Below are 16,988 nucleotides of genomic sequence, written 5' to 3'. Positions count from 1 at the left end.
GCCACTGTGCAGGAGAATGCGTATAGGTGTTCGAGTGTTCGAAACGTAACGCGCGAGAAATTGTAAGTAAACGTCGTATTTACATATCTGCCACTGTGCAGGAGAATCCGTATAGGTGTTCGAGTGTTCGAACCGTAACGCGCGAGAAATTGTAAGTAAACGCCGTATTTACATATCTGCCACTATGCAGGAGAATCCGTATAGGTGTTCGAGTGTTCGAAACGTAACGCGCGAGAAATTGTAAGTAAAAGCCGTATTTACATATCTGCCACTGTGCAGGATAATCCGTATAGGTGTTCGAGTGTTCGAAACGTAACGCACAAGAAATTGTAAATAAACGTCGTATTTACTTATCTGCCACTGTGCAGGAGAATCCGTATAGGTGTTCGAGTGTTCGAAACGTAACGCGGGAGAAATTGTAAGTAAACGTCGTATTTACATATCTGCCACTGTGCAGGAGAATCCGTGTAGGTGTTCGAGTGTGCAAAACGTAACGCGCGAGAAATTGGAAGTAAACGCCGTATTTACATATCTGCCACTGTGCAGGAGAATCCGTATAGGTGTTCGAGTGTTCGAAACGTAACGCGCGAGAAATTGTAAGTAAACGTCGTATTTACATATCTGCCACTGTGCAAGAGAATCCGTATAGGTGTTCGAGTGTTCGAAACGTAACGCGCGAGAAATTGTATGTAAACGCCGTATTTACATATCTGCCACTGTCCAGGAGAATCCGTATAGGTGTTCGAGTCTTCGAACCGTAACGCGCGAGAAATTGTAAGTAAACGTCGTATTTACATATCTGCCACTGTGCAGGAGAATCCGTATAGGTGTTCGAGTGTTCGAAACGTAACGCGCAGGAAATTGTAAGTAAACTCTGTATTTACATATCTGCCACTGTGCAGGAGAATCCGTATAGGTATTCGAGTGTGCGAAACGTAACGCGCGAGAAATTGTAAGTAAACGCCGTATTTACATATCTGCCACTGTGCAGGAGAATCCGTATAGGTGTTCGAGTGCTCGAAACTTAACGCGCAAGAAATTGTAAGTAAACGCCGTATTTACATATCTGCCACTGTGCAGGAGAATCCGTATAGGTGTTCGAGTGTGCGAAACGTAACGCGCGAGAAATTGTAAGTAAACGCCGTATTTACATATCTGCCACTGTGCAGGAGAATCCGTATAGGTGTTCGAGTGCTCGAAACGTAACGCGCAACAAATTGTAAGTAAACGCCGTATTTACATATCTGCCACTGTGCAGGAGAATCCGTATAGGTGTTCGAGTGTTCGAAACGTAACGCGCGAGAAATTGTAAGTAAACGCCGTATTTACATATCTGCCACTGTGCAGGAGAATCCGTATAGGTGATCGAGTGTTCGAAACGTAACGCGTGAGAAATTGTAAGTAAACGCCGTATTTACATATCTGCCACTGTCCAGGAGAATCCGTATAGGTGTTCGAGTGTTCGAACCGTAACGCGCGAGAAATTGTAAGTAAAAGCCGTATTTACATATCTGCCACTGTGCAGGAGAATCCGTATAGGTGTTCGAGTGTTCGAAACGTAACGCGCGAGAAATTGTAAGTAAACGTCGTATTTACATATCTGCCACTGTGCAGGAGAATCCGTATAGGTGTTCGAGTGTTCGAAACGTAACGCGCGAGAAATTGTATGTAAACGCCGTATTTACATATCTGCCACTGTCCAGGAGAATCCGTATAGGTGTTCGAGTGTTCGAACCGTAACGCGCGAGAAATTGTAAGTAAACGTCGTATTTACATATCTGCCACTGTGCCGGAGAATCCGTATAGGTGTTCGAGTGTTCGAAACGTAACGCGCAAGAAATTGTAAATAAACGTCGTATTTACTTATCTGCCACTGTGCAGGAGAATCCGTATAGGTGTTCGAGTGTTCGAAACGTAACGCGGGAGAAATTGTAAGTAAACGTCGTATTTACATATCTGCCACTGTGCAGGAGAATCCGTGTAGGTGTTCGAGTGTGCAAAACGTAACGCGCGAGAAATTGGAAGTAAACGCCGTATTTACATATCTGCCACTGTGCAGGAGAATCCGTATAGGTGTTCGAGTGTTCGAAACGTAACGCGCGAGAAATTGTTAGTAAACGCCGTATTTACATATCTGCCACTGTGCAGGAAAATCCGTATAGGTGTTCGAGTGTTCGAAACATAACGCGCGAGAAATTGTAAGTAAACGTCGTATTTACATATCTGCCACTGTGCAGGAGAATCTGTATAGGTGTTCGAGTGTGCAAAACGTAACGCGCGAGAAATTGTTAGTAAACGCCGTATTTACATATCTGCCACTGTGCAGGAGAATCCGTATAGGTGTTCGAGTGTTCGAAACGTAACGCGCGAGAAATTGTAAGTAAACGCCGTATTTACATATCTGCCACTGTGCAGGAGAATGCGTATAGGTGTTCGAGTGTTCGAAACGTAACGCGCGAGAAATTGTAAGTAAACGTCGTATTTACATATCTGCCACTGTGCAGGAGAATCCGTATAGGTGTTCGAGTGTTCGAACCGTAACGCGCGAGAAATTGTAAGTAAACGCCGTATTTACATATCTGCCACTATGCAGGAGAATCCGTATAGGTGTTCGAGTGTTCGAAACGTAACGCGCGAGAAATTGTAAGTAAAAGCCGTATTTACATATCTGCCACTGTGCAGGATAATCCGTATAGGTGTTCGAGTGTTCGAAACGTAACGCACAAGAAATTGTAAATAAACGTCGTATTTACTTATCTGCCACTGTGCAGGAGAATCCGTATAGGTGTTCGAGTGTGCGAAACGTAACGCGCGAGAAATTGTAAGTAAACGCCGTATTTACATATCTGCCACTGTGCAGGAGAATCCGTATAGGTGTTCGAGTGCTCGAAACGTAACGCGCAACAAATTGTAAGTAAACGCCGTATTTACATATCTGCCACTGTGCAGGAGAATCCGTATAGGTGTTCGAGTGTTCGAAACGTAACGCGCGAGAAATTGTAAGTAAACGCCGTATTTACATATCTGCCACTGTGCAGGAGAATCCGTATAGGTGATCGAGTGTTCGAAACGTAACGCGTGAGAAATTGTAAGTAAACGCCGTATTTACATATCTGCCACTGTCCAGGAGAATCCGTATAGGTGTTCGAGTGTTCGAACCGTAACGCGCGAGAAATTGTAAGTAAAAGCCGTATTTACATATCTGCCACTGTGCAGGAGAATCCGTATAGGTGTTCGAGTGTTCGAAACGTAACGCGCGAGAAATTGTAAGTAAACGTCGTATTTACATATCTGCCACTGTGCAGGAGAATCCGTATAGGTGTTCGAGTGTTCGAAACGTAACGCGCGAGAAATTGTAAGTAAACGCCGTATTTACATATCTGCCACTATGCAGGAGAATCCGTATAGGTGTTCGAGTGTTCGAAACGTAACGCGCGAGAAATTGTAAGTAAAAGCCGTATTTACATATCTGCCACTGTGCAGGATAATCCGTATAGGTGTTCGAGTGTTCGAAACGTAACGCACAAGAAATTGTAAATAAACGTCGTATTTACTTATCTGCCACTGTGCAGGAGAATCCGTATAGGTGTTCGAGTGTTCGAAACGTAACGCGGGAGAAATTGTAAGTAAACGTCGTATTTACATATCTGCCACTGTGCAGGAGAATCCGTGTAGGTGTTCGAGTGTGCAAAACGTAACGCGCGAGAAATTGGAAGTAAACGCCGTATTTACATATCTGCCACTGTGCAGGAGAATCCGTATAGGTGTTCGAGTGTTCGAAACGTAACGCGCGAGAAATTGTAAGTAAACGTCGTATTTACATATCTGCCACTGTGCAGGAGAATCCGTATAGGTGTTCGAGTGTTCGAAACGTAACGCGCGAGAAATTGTATGTAAACGCCGTATTTACATATCTGCCACTGTCCAGGAGAATCCGTATAGGTGTTCGAGTCTTCGAACCGTAACGCGCGAGAAATTGTAAGTAAACGTCGTATTTACATATCTGCCACTGTGCAGGAGAATCCGTATAGGTGTTCGAGTGTTCGAAACGTAACGCGCAGGAAATTGTAAGTAAACGCCGTATTTACATATCTGCCACTGTGCAGGAGAATCCGTATAGGTATTCGAGTGTGCGAAACGTAACGCGCGAGAAATTGTAAGTAAACGCCGTATTTACATATCTGCCACTGTGCAGGAGAATCCGTATAGGTGTTCGAGTGCTCGAAACTTAACGCGCAAGAAATTGTAAGTAAACGCCGTATTTACATATCTGCCACTGTGCAGGAGAATCCGTATAGGTGTTCGAGTGTGCGAAACGTAACGCGCGAGAAATTGTAAGTAAACGCCGTATTTACATATCTGCCACTGTGCAGGAGAATCCGTATAGGTGTTCGAGTGCTCGAAACGTAACGCGCAACAAATTGTAAGTAAACGCCGTATTTACATATCTGCCACTGTGCAGGAGAATCCGTATAGGTGTTCGAGTGTTCGAAACGTAACGCGCGAGAAATTGTAAGTAAACGCCGTATTTACATATCTGCCACTGTGCAGGAGAATCCGTATAGGTGATCGAGTGTTCGAAACGTAACGCGTGAGAAATTGTAAGTAAACGCCGTATTTACATATCTGCCACTGTCCAGGAGAATCCGTATAGGTGTTCGAGTGTTCGAACCGTAACGCGCGAGAAATTGTAAGTAAAAGCCGTATTTACATATCTGCCACTGTGCAGGAGAATCCGTATAGGTGTTCGAGTGTTCGAAACGTAACGCGCGAGAAATTGTAAGTAAACGTCGTATTTACATATCTGCCACTGTGCAGGAGAATCTGTATAGGTGTTCGAGTGTTCGAAACGTAACGCGCGAGAAATTGTAAGTAAACGCCGTATTTACATATCTGCCACTGTGCAGGAGAATCCGTATAGGTGTTCGAGTGTTCGAAACGTAACGCGCGAGAAATTGTAAGTAAACGTCGTATTTACATATCTGCCACTGTGCAGGAGAATCCGTATAGGTGTTCGAGTGTTCGAAACGTAACGCGCGAGAAATTGTATGTAAACGCCGTATTTACATATCTGCCACTGTCCAGGAGAATCCGTATAGGTGTTCGAGTGTTCGAACCGTAACGCGCGAGAAATTGTAAGTAAACGTCGTATTTACATATCTGCCACTGTGCCGGAGAATCCGTATAGGTGTTCGAGTGTTCGAAACGTAACGCGCAAGAAATTGTAAATAAACGTCGTATTTACTTATCTGCCACTGTGCAGGAGAATCCGTATAGGTGTTCGAGTGTTCGAAACGTAACGCGGGAGAAATTGTAAGTAAACGTCGTATTTACATATCTGCCACTGTGCAGGAGAATCCGTGTAGGTGTTCGAGTGTGCAAAACGTAACGCGCGAGAAATTGGAAGTAAACGCCGTATTTACATATCTGCCACTGTGCAGGAGAATCCGTATAGGTGTTCGAGTGTTCGAAACGTAACGCGCGAGAAATTGTTAGTAAACGCCGTATTTACATATCTGCCACTGTGCAGGAAAATCCGTATAGGTGTTCGAGTGTTCGAAACATAACGCGCGAGAAATTGTAAGTAAACGTCGTATTTACATATCTGCCACTGTGCAGGAGAATCTGTATAGGTGTTCGAGTGTGCAAAACGTAACGCGCGAGAAATTGTTAGTAAACGCCGTATTTACATATCTGCCACTGTGCAGGAGAATCTGTATAGGTGTTCGAGTGTTCGAAACGTAACGCGCGAGAAATTGTAAGTAAACGCCGTATTTACATATCTGCCACTGTGCAGGAGAATGCGTATAGGTGTTCGAGTGTTCGAAACGTAACGCGCGAGAAATTGTAAGTAAACGTCGTATTTACATATCTGCCACTGTGCAGGAGAATCCGTATAGGTGTTCGAGTGTTCGAACCGTAACGCGCGAGAAATTGTAAGTAAACGCCGTATTTACATATCTGCCACTATGCAGGAGAATCCGTATAGGTGTTCGAGTGTTCGAAACGTAACGCGCGAGAAATTGTAAGTAAAAGCCGTATTTACATATCTGCCACTGTGCAGGATAATCCGTATAGGTGTTCGAGTGTTCGAAACGTAACGCACAAGAAATTGTAAATAAACGTCGTATTTACTTATCTGCCACTGTGCAGGAGAATCCGTATAGGTGTTCGAGTGTTCGAAACGTAACGCGGGAGAAATTGTAAGTAAACGTCGTATTTACATATCTGCCACTGTGCAGGAGAATCTGTGTAGGTGTTCGAGTGTGCAAAACGTAACGCGCGAGAAATTGGAAGTAAACGCCGTATTTACATATCTGCCACTGTGCAGGAGAATCCGTATAGGTGTTCGAGTGTTCGAAACGTAACGCGCGAGAAATTGTAAGTAAACGTCGTATTTACATATCTGCCACTGTGCAGGAGAATCCGTATAGGTGTTCGAGTGTTCGAAACGTAACGCGCGAGAAATTGTATGTAAACGCCGTATTTACATATCTGCCACTGTCCAGGAGAATCCGTATAGGTGTTCGAGTCTTCGAACCGTAACGCGCGAGAAATTGTAAGTAAACGTCGTATTTACATATCTGCCACTGTGCAGGAGAATCCGTATAGGTGTTCGAGTGTTCGAAACGTAACGCGCAGGAAATTGTAAGTAAACGCCGTATTTACATATCTGCCACTGTGCAGGAGAATCCGTATAGGTATTCGAGTGTGCGAAACGTAACGCGCGAGAAATTGTAAGTAAACGCCGTATTTACATATCTGCCACTGTGCAGGAGAATCCGTATAGGTGTTCGAGTGCTCGAAACGTAACGCGCAACAAATTGTAAGTAAACGCCGTATTTACATATCTGCCACTGTGCAGGAGAATCCGTATAGGTGTTCGAGTGTTCGAAACGTAACGCGTGAGAAATTGTAAGTAAACGCCGTATTTACATATCTGCCACTGTGCAGGAGAATCCGTATAGGTGATCGAGTGTTCGAAACGTAACGCGTGAGAAATTGTAAGTAAACGCCGTATTTACATATCTGCCACTGTCCAGGAGAATCCGTATAGGTGTTCGAGTGTTCGAACCGTAACGCGCGAGAAATTGTAAGTAAAAGCCGTATTTACATATCTGCCACTGTGCAGGAGAATCCGTATAGGTGTTCGAGTGTTCGAAACGTAACGCGCGAGAAATTGTAAGTAAACGTCGTATTTACATATCTGCCACTGTGCAGGAGAATCTGTATAGGTGTTCGAGTGTTCGAAACGTAACGTGCGAGAAATTGTAAGTAAACGCCGTATTTACATATCTGCCACTGTGCAGGAGAATCCGTATAGGTGTTCGAGTGTTCGAAACGTAACGCGCGAGAAATTGTTAGTAAACGCCGTATTTACATATCTGCCACTGTGCAGGAGAATCCGTATAGGTGTTCGAGTGTTCGAAACGTAACGCGCGAGAAATTATAAGTAAACGTCGTATTTACATATCTGCCACTGTGCAGGAGAATCCGTATAGGTGTTCGAGTGTTCGAACCGTAACGCGCGAGAAATTGTAAGTAAACGCCGTATTTACATATCTGCCACTCTGCAGGAGAATCCGTATAGGTGTTCGAGTGTTCGAAACGTAACGCGCGGGAAATTGTAAGTAAACGTCGTATTTACATATCTGCCACTGTGCAGGAGAATCCGTATAGGTGTTCGAGTGTTCGAAACGTAACGCGCGAGAAATTGTATGTAAACGCCGTATTTACATATCTGCCACTGTCCAGGAGAATCCGTATAGGTGTTCGAGTGTTCGAACCGTAACGCGCGAGAAATTGTAAGTAAACGTCGTATTTACATATCTGCCACTGTGCAGGAGAATCCGTATAGGTGTTCAAGTGTTCGAAACGTAACGCGCAAGAAATTGTAAATAAACGTCGTATTTACTTATCTGCCACTGTGCAGGAGAATCCGTATAGGTGTTCGAGTGTTCGAAACGTAACGCGGGAGAAATTGTAAGTAAACGTCGTATTTACATATCGGCCACCGTGCAGGAGAATCCGTGTAGGTGTTCGAGTGTGCAAAACGTAACGCGCGAGAAATTGGAAGTAAACGCCGTATTTACATATCTGCCACTGTGCAGGAGAATCCGTATAGGTGTTCGAGTGTTCGAAACGTAACGCGCGAGAAATTGTAAGTAAACGTCGTATTTACATATCTGCCACTGTGCAGGAGAATCCGTATAGGTGTTCGAGTGTTCGAAACGTAACGCGCGAGAAATTGTATGTAAACGCCGTATTTACATATCTGCCACTGTCCAGGAGAATCCGTATAGGTGTTCGAGTCTTCGAACCGTAACGCGCGAGAAATTGTAAGTAAACGTCGTATTTACATATCTGCCACTGTGCAGGAGAATCCGTATAGGTGTTCGAGTGTTCGAAACGTAACGCGCAGGAAATTGTAAGTAAACGCCGTATTTACATATCTGCCACTGTGCAGGAGAATCCGTATAGGTATTCGAGTGTGCGAAACGTAACGAGCGAGAAATTGTAAGTAAACGCCGTATTTACATATCTGCCACTGTGCAGGAGAATCCGTATAGGTGTTCGAGTGCTCGAAACTTAACGCGCAAGAAATTGTAAGTAAACGCCGTATTTACATATCTGCCACTGTGCAGGAGAATCCGTATAGGTGTTCGAGTGTGCGAAACGTAACGCGCGAGAAATTGTAAGTAAACGCCGTATTTACATATCTGCCACTGTGCAGGAGAATCCGTATAGGTGTTCGAGTGCTCGAAACGTAACGCGCAACAAATTGTAAGTAAACGCCGTATTTACATATCTGCCACTGTGCAGAAGAATCCGTATAGGTGTTCGAGTGTTCGAAACGTAACGCGCGAGAAATTGTAAGTAAACGCCGTATTTACATATCTGCCACTGTGCAGGAGAATCCGTATAGGTGATCGAGTGTTCGAAACGTAACGCGTGAGAAATTGTAAGTAAACGCCGTATTTACATATCTGCCACTGTCCAGGAGAATCCGTATAGGTGTTCGAGTGTTCGAACCGTAACGCGCGAGAAATTGTAAGTAAAAGCCGTATTTACATATCTGCCACTGTGCAGGAGAATCCGTATAGGTGTTCGAGTGTTCGAAACGTAACGCGCGAGAAATTGTAAGTAAACGTCGTATTTACATATCTGCCACTGTGCAGGAGAATCTGTATAGGTGTTCGAGTGTTCGAAACGTAACGCGCGAGAAATTGTAAGTAAACGCCGTATTTACATATCTGCCACTGTGCAGGAGAATCCGTATAGGTGTTCGAGTGTTCGAAACGTAACGCGCGAGAAATTGTTAGTAAACGCCGTATTTACATATCTGCCACTGTGCAGGAGAATCCGTATAGGTGTTCGAGTGTTCGAAACGTAACGCGCGAGAAATTATAAGTAAACGTCGTATTTACATATCTGCCACTGTGCAGGAGAATCCGTATAGGTGTTCGAGTGTTCGAACCGTAACGCGCGAGAAATTGTAAGTAAACGCCGTATTTACATATCTGCCACTATGCAGGAGAATCCGTATAGGTGTTCGAGTGTTCGAAACGTAACGCGCGAGAAATTGTAAGTAAAAGCCGTATTTACATATCTGCCACTGTGCAGGATAATCCGTATAGGTGTTCGAGTGTTCGAAACGTAACGCACAAGAAATTGTAAATAAACGTCGTATTTACTTATCTGCCACTGTGCAGGAGAATCCGTATAGGTGTTCGAGTGTTCGAAACGTAACGCGGGAGAAATTGTAAGTAAACGTCGTATTTACATATCTGCCACTGTGCAGGAGAATCCGTGTAGGTGTTCGAGTGTGCAAAACGTAACGCGCGAGAAATTGGAAGTAAACGCCGTATTTACATATCTGCCACTGTGCAGGAGAATCCGTATAGGTGTTCGAGTGTTCGAAACGTAACGCCCGAGAAATTGTAAGTAAACGTCGTATTTACATATCTGCCACTGTGCAGGAGAATCCGTATAGGTGTTCGAGTGTTCGAAACGTAACGCGCGAGAAATTGTATGTAAACGCCGTATTTACATATCTGCCACTGTCCAGGAGAATCCGTATAGGTGTTCGAGTCTTCGAACCGTAACGCGCGAGAAATTGTAAGTAAACGTCGTATTTACATATCTGCCACTGTGCAGGAGAATCCGTATAGGTGTTCGAGGGTTCGAAACGTAACGCGCAGGAAATTGTAAGTAAACGCCGTATTTACATATCTGCCACTGTGCAGGAGAATCCGTATAGGTATTCGAGTGTGCGAAACGTAACGCGCGAGAAATTGTAAGTAAACGCCGTATTTACATATCTGCCACTGTGCAGGAGAATCTGTATAGGTGTTCGAGTGCTCAAAACTTAACGCGCAAGAAATTGTAAGTAAACGCCGTATTTACATATCTGCCACTGTGCAGGAGAATCCGTATAGGTGTTCGAGTGTGCGAAACGTAACGCGCGAGAAATTGTAAGTAAACGCCGTATTTACATATCTGCCACTGTGCAGGAGAATCCGTATAGGTGTTCGAGTGCTCGAAACGTAACGCGCAACAAATTGTAAGTAAACGCCGTATTTACATATCTGCCACTGTGCAGGAGAATCCGTATAGGTGTTCGAGTGTTCGAAACGTAACGCGTGAGAAATTGTAAGTAAACGCCGTATTTACATATCTGCCACTGTGCAGGAGAATCCGTATAGGTGATCGAGTGTTCGAAACGTAACGCGTGAGAAATTGTAAGTAAACGCCGTATTTACATATCAGCCACTGTCCAGGAGAATCCGTATAGGTGTTCGAGTGTTCGAACCGTAACGCGCGAGAAATTGTAAGTAAAAGCCGTATTTACATATCTGCCACTGTGCAGGAGAATCCGTATAGGTGTTCGAGTGTTCGAAACGTAACGCGCGAGAAATTGTAAGTAAACGTCGTATTTACATATCTGCCACTGTGCAGGAGAATCTGTATAGGTGTTCGAGTGTTCGAAACGTAACGCGCGAGAAATTGTAAGTAAACGCCGTATTTACATATCTGCCACTGTGCAGGAGAATCCGTATAGGTGTTCGAGTGTTCGAAACGTAACGCGCGAGAAATTGTTAGTAAACGCCGTATTTACATATCTGCCACTGTGCAGGAGAATCCGTATAGGTGTTCGAGTGTTCGAAACGTAACGCGCGAGAAATTATAAGTAAACGTCGTATTTACATATCTGCCACTGTGCAGGAGAATCCGTATAGGTGTTCGAGTGTTCGAACCGTAACGCGCGAGAAATTGTAAGTAAACGCCGTATTTACATATCTGCCACTCTGCAGGAGAATCCGTATAGGTGTTCGAGTGTTCGAAACGTAACGCGCGGGAAATTGTAAGTAAACGTCGTATTTACATATCTGCCACTGTGCAGGAGAATCCGTATAGGTGTTCGAGTGTTCGAAACGTAACGCGCGAGAAATTGTATGTAAACGCCGTATTTACATATCTGCCACTGTCCAGGAGAATCCGTATAGGTGTTCGAGTGTTCGAACCGTAACGCGCGAGAAATTGTAAGTAAACGTCGTATTTACATATCTGCCACTGTGCAGGAGAATCCGTATAGGTGTTCAAGTGTTCGAAACGTAACGCGCAAGAAATTGTAAATAAACGTCGTATTTACTTATCTGCCACTGTGCAGGAGAATCCGTATAGGTGTTCGAGTGTTCGAAACGTAACGCGGGAGAAATTGTAAGTAAACGTCGTATTTACATATCGGCCACTGTGCAGGAGAATCCGTGTAGGTGTTCGAGTGTGCAAAACGTAACGCGCGAGAAATTGGAAGTAAACGCCGTATTTACATATCTGCCACTGTGCAGGAGAATCCGTATAGGTGTTCGAGTGTTCGAAACGTAACGCGCGAGAAATTGTAAGTAAACGTCGTATTTACATATCTGCCACTGTGCAGGAGAATCCGTATAGGTGTTCGAGTGTTCGAAACGTAACGCGCGAGAAATTGTATGTAAACGCCGTATTTACATATCTGCCACTGTCCAGGAGAATCCGTATAGGTGTTCGAGTCTTCGAACCGTAACGCGCGAGAAATTGTAAGTAAACGTCGTATTTACATATCTGCCACTGTGCAGGAGAATCCGTATAGGTGTTCGAGTGTTCGAAACGTAACGCGCAGGAAATTGTAAGTAAACGCCGTATTTACATATCTGCCACTGTGCAGGAGAATCCGTATAGGTATTCGAGTGTGCGAAACGTAACGAGCGAGAAATTGTAAGTAAACGCCGTATTTACATATCTGCCACTGTGCAGGAGAATCCGTATAGGTGTTCGAGTGCTCGAAACTTAACGCGCAAGAAATTGTAAGTAAACGCCGTATTTACATATCTGCCACTGTGCAGGAGAATCCGTATAGGTGTTCGAGTGTGCGAAACGTAACGCGCGAGAAATTGTAAGTAAACGCCGTATTTACATATCTGCCACTGTGCAGGAGAATCCGTATAGGTGTTCGAGTGCTCGAAACGTAACGCGCAACAAATTGTAAGTAAACGCCGTATTTACATATCTGCCACTGTGCAGAAGAATCCGTATAGGTGTTCGAGTGTTCGAAACGTAACGCGCGAGAAATTGTAAGTAAACGCCGTATTTACATATCTGCCACTGTGCAGGAGAATCCGTATAGGTGATCGAGTGTTCGAAACGTAACGCGTGAGAAATTGTAAGTAAACGCCGTATTTACATATCTGCCACTGTCCAGGAGAATCCGTATAGGTGTTCGAGTGTTCGAACCGTAACGCGCGAGAAATTGTAAGTAAAAGCCGTATTTACATATCTGCCACTGTGCAGGAGAATCCGTATAGGTGTTCGAGTGTTCGAAACGTAACGCGCGAGAAATTGTAAGTAAACGTCGTATTTACATATCTGCCACTGTGCAGGAGAATCTGTATAGGTGTTCGAGTGTTCGAAACGAAACGCGCGAGAAATTGTAAGTAAACGCCGTATTTACATATCTGCCACTGTGCAGGAGAATCCGTATAGGTGTTCGAGTGTTCGAAACGTAACGCGCGAGAAATTGTTAGTAAACGCCGTATTTACATATCTGCCACTGTGCAGGAGAATCCGTATAGGTGTTCGAGTGTTCGAAACGTAACGCGCGAGAAATTATAAGTAAACGTCGTATTTACATATCTGCCACTGTGCAGGAGAATCCGTATAGGTGTTCGAGTGTTCGAACCGTAACGCGCGAGAAATTGTACGTAAACGCCGTATTTACATATCTGCCACTCTGCAGGAGAATCCGTATAGGTGTTCGAGTGTTCGAAACGTAACGCGCGGGAAATTGTAAGTAAACGTCGTATTTACATATCTGCCACTGTGCAGGAGAATCCGTATAGGTGTTCGAGTGTTCCAAACGTAACGCGCGAGAAATTGTATGTAAACGCCGTATTTACATATCTGCCACTGTCCAGGAGAATCCGTATAGGTGTTCGAGTGTTCGAACCGTAACGCGCGAGAAATTGTAAGTAAACGTCGTATTTACATATCTGCCACTGTGCAGGAGAATCCGTATAGGTGTTCAAGTGTTCGAAACGTAACGCGCAAGAAATTGTAAATAAACGTCGTATTTACTTATCTGCCACTGTGCAGGAGAATCCGTATAGGTGTTCGAGTGTTCGAAACGTAACGCGGGAGAAATTGTAAGTAAACGTCGTATTTACATATCGGCCACTGTGCAGGAGAATCCGTGTAGGTGTTCGAGTGTGCAAAACGTAACGCGCGAGAAATTGGAAGTAAACGCCGTATTTACATATCTGCCACTGTGCAGGAGAATCCGTATAGGTGTTCGAGTGTTCGAAACGTAACGCGCGAGAAATTGTAAGTAAACGTCGTATTTACATATCTGCCACTGTGCAGGAGAATCCGTATAGGTGTTCGAGTGTTCGAAACGTAACGCGCGAGAAATTGTATGTAAACGCCGTATTTACATATCTGCCACTGTCCAGGAGAATCCGTATAGGTGTTCGAGTCTTCGAACCGTAACGCGCGAGAAATTGTAAGTAAACGTCGTATTTACATATCTGCCACTGTGCAGGAGAATCCGTATAGGTGTTCGAGTGTTCGAAACGTAACGCGCAGGAAATTGTAAGTAAACGCCGTATTTACATATCTGCCACTGTGCAGGAGAATCCGTATAGGTGTTCGAGTGTGCGAAACGTAACGCGCGAGAAATTGTAAGTAAACGCCGTATTTACATATCTGCCACTGTGCAGGAGAATCCGTATAGGTGTTCGAGTGCTCGAAACTTAACGCGCAAGAAATTGTAAGTAAACGCCGTATTTACATATCTGCCACTGTGCAGGAGAATCCGTATAGGTGTTCGAGTGTGCGAAACGTAACGCGCGAGAAATTGTAAGTAAACGCCGTATTTACATATCTGCCACTGTGCAGGAGAATCCGTATAGGTGTTCGAGTGCTCGAAACGTAACGCGCAACAAATTGTAAGTAAACGCCGTATTTACATATCTGCCACTGTGCAGGAGAATCCGTATAGGTGTTCGAGTGTTCGAAACGTAACGCGCGAGAAATTGTAAGTAAACGCCGTATTTACATATCTGCCACTGTGCAGGAGAATCCGTATAGGTGATCGAGTGTTCGAAACGTAACGCGGGAGAAATTGTAAGTAAACGCCGTATTTACATATCTGCCACTGTCCAGGAGAATCCGTATAGGTGTTCGAGTGTTCGAACCGTAACGCGCGAGAAATTGTAAGTAAAAGCCGTATTTACATATCTGCCACTGTGCAGGAGAATCCGTATAGGTGTTCGAGTGTTCGAAACGTAACGCGCGAGAAATTGTAAGTAAACGTCGTATCTACATATCTGCCACTGTGCAGGAGAATCCGTATAGGTGTTCGAGTGTTCGAAACGTAACGCGCGAGAAATTGTAAGTAAACGCCGTATTTACATATCTGCCACTGTGCAGGAGAATCCGTATAGGTGTTCGAGTGTTCGAAACGTAACGCGCGAGAAATTGTTAGTAAACGCCGTATTTACATATCTGCCACTGTGCAGGAGAATCCGTATAGGTGTTCGAGTGTTCGAAACGTAACGCGCGAGAAATTGTAAGTAAACGTCGTATTTACATATCTGCCACTGTGCAGGAGAATCTGTATAGGTGTTCGAGTGTGCAAAACGTAACACGCGAGAAATTGTAAGTAAACGCCGTATTTACATATCTGCCACTGTGCAGGAGAATCCGTATAGGTGTTCGAGTTTTCGAAACGTAACGCGCGTAAATTGTAAGTAAACGCCGTATTTACATATCTGCCACTGTGCAGGAGAATCCGTATAGGTGTTCGAGTGTTCGAAACGTAACGCGCGAGAAATTGTAAGTAAACGTCGTATTTACATATCTGCCACTGTGCAGGAGAATCCGTATAGGTGTTCGAGTGTTCGAACCGTAACGCGCGAGAAATTGTAAGTAAACGCCGTATTTACATATCTGCCACTCTGCAGGAGAATCCGTATAGGTGTTCGAGTGTTCGAAACGTAACGCGCGAGAAATTGTAAGTAAACGTCGTATTTACATATCTGCCACTGTGCAGGAGAATCCGTATAGGTGTTCGAGTGTTCGAAACGTAACGCACGAGAAATTGTATGTAAACGCCGTATTTACATATCTGCCACTGTCCAGGAGAATCCGTATAGGTGTTCGAGTGTTCGAACCGTAACGCGCGAGAAATTGTAAGTAAACGTCGTATTTACATATCTGCCACTGTGCAGGAGAATCCGTATAGGTGTTCGAGTGTTCGAAACGTAACGCGCAAGAAATTGTAAATAAACGTCGTATTTACTTATCTGCCACTGTGCAGGAGAATCCGTATAGGTGTTCGAGTGTTCGAAACGTAACGCGGGAGAAATTGTAAGTAAACGTCATATTTACATATCTGCCACTGTGCAGGAGAATCCGTGTAGGTGTTCGAGTGCTCGAAACGTAACGCGCAACAAATTGTAAGTAAACGCCGTATTTACATATCTGCCACTGTGCAGGAGAATCCGTATAGGTGTTCGAGTGTTCGAAACGTAACGCGCGAGAAATTGTAAGTAAACGCCGTATTTACATATCTGCCACTGTGCAGGAGAATCCGTATAGGTGATCGAGTGTTCGAAACGTAACGCGTGAGAAATTGTAAGTAAACGCCGTATTTACATATCTGCCACTGTCCAGGAGAATCCGTATAGGTGTTCGAGTGTTCGAACCGTAACGCGCGAGAAATTGTAAGTAAAAGCCGTATTTACATATCTGCCACTGTGCAGGAGAATCCGTATAGGTGTTCGAGTGTTCGAAACGTAACGCGCGAGAAATTGTAAGTAAACGTCGTATTTACATATCTGCCACTGTGCAGGAGAATCCGTATAGGTGTTCGAGTGTTCGAAACGTAACGCGCGAGAAATTGTAAGTAAACGCCGTATTTACATATCTGCCACTGTGCAGGAGAATCCGTATAGGTGTTCGAGTGTTCGAAACGTAACGCGCGAGAAATTGTTAGTAAACGCCGTATTTACATATCTGCCACTGTGCAGGAGAATCCGTATAGGTGTTCGAGTGTTCGAAACGTAACGCGCGAGAAATTATAAGTAAACGTCGTATTTACATATCTGCCACTGTGCAGGAGAATCCGTATAGGTGTTCGAGTGTTCGAACCGTAACGCGCGAGAAATTGTAAGTAAACGCCGTATTTACATATCTGCCACTCTGCAGGAGAATCCGTATAGGTGTTCGAGTGTTCGAAACGTAACGCGCGGGAAATTGTAAGTAAACGTCGTATTTACATATCTGCCACTGTGCAGGAGAATCCGTATAGGTGTTCGAGTGTTCGAAACGTAACGCGCGAGAAATTGTATGTAAACGCCGTATTTACATATCTGCCACTGTCCAGGAGAATCCGTATAGGTGTTCGAGTGTTCGAACCGTAACGCGCGAGAAATTGTAAGTAAACGTCGTAT

This window comes from Camellia sinensis, unplaced genomic scaffold (genome assembly GCF_055761805.1).
Source record: "Camellia sinensis isolate YWXY unplaced genomic scaffold, ASM5576180v1 Unanchor11, whole genome shotgun sequence".
NCBI classification, from domain to species: Eukaryota; Viridiplantae; Streptophyta; class Magnoliopsida; order Ericales; family Theaceae; genus Camellia; species Camellia sinensis.
Note: the sequence above shows the minus strand (reverse complement) of the source record.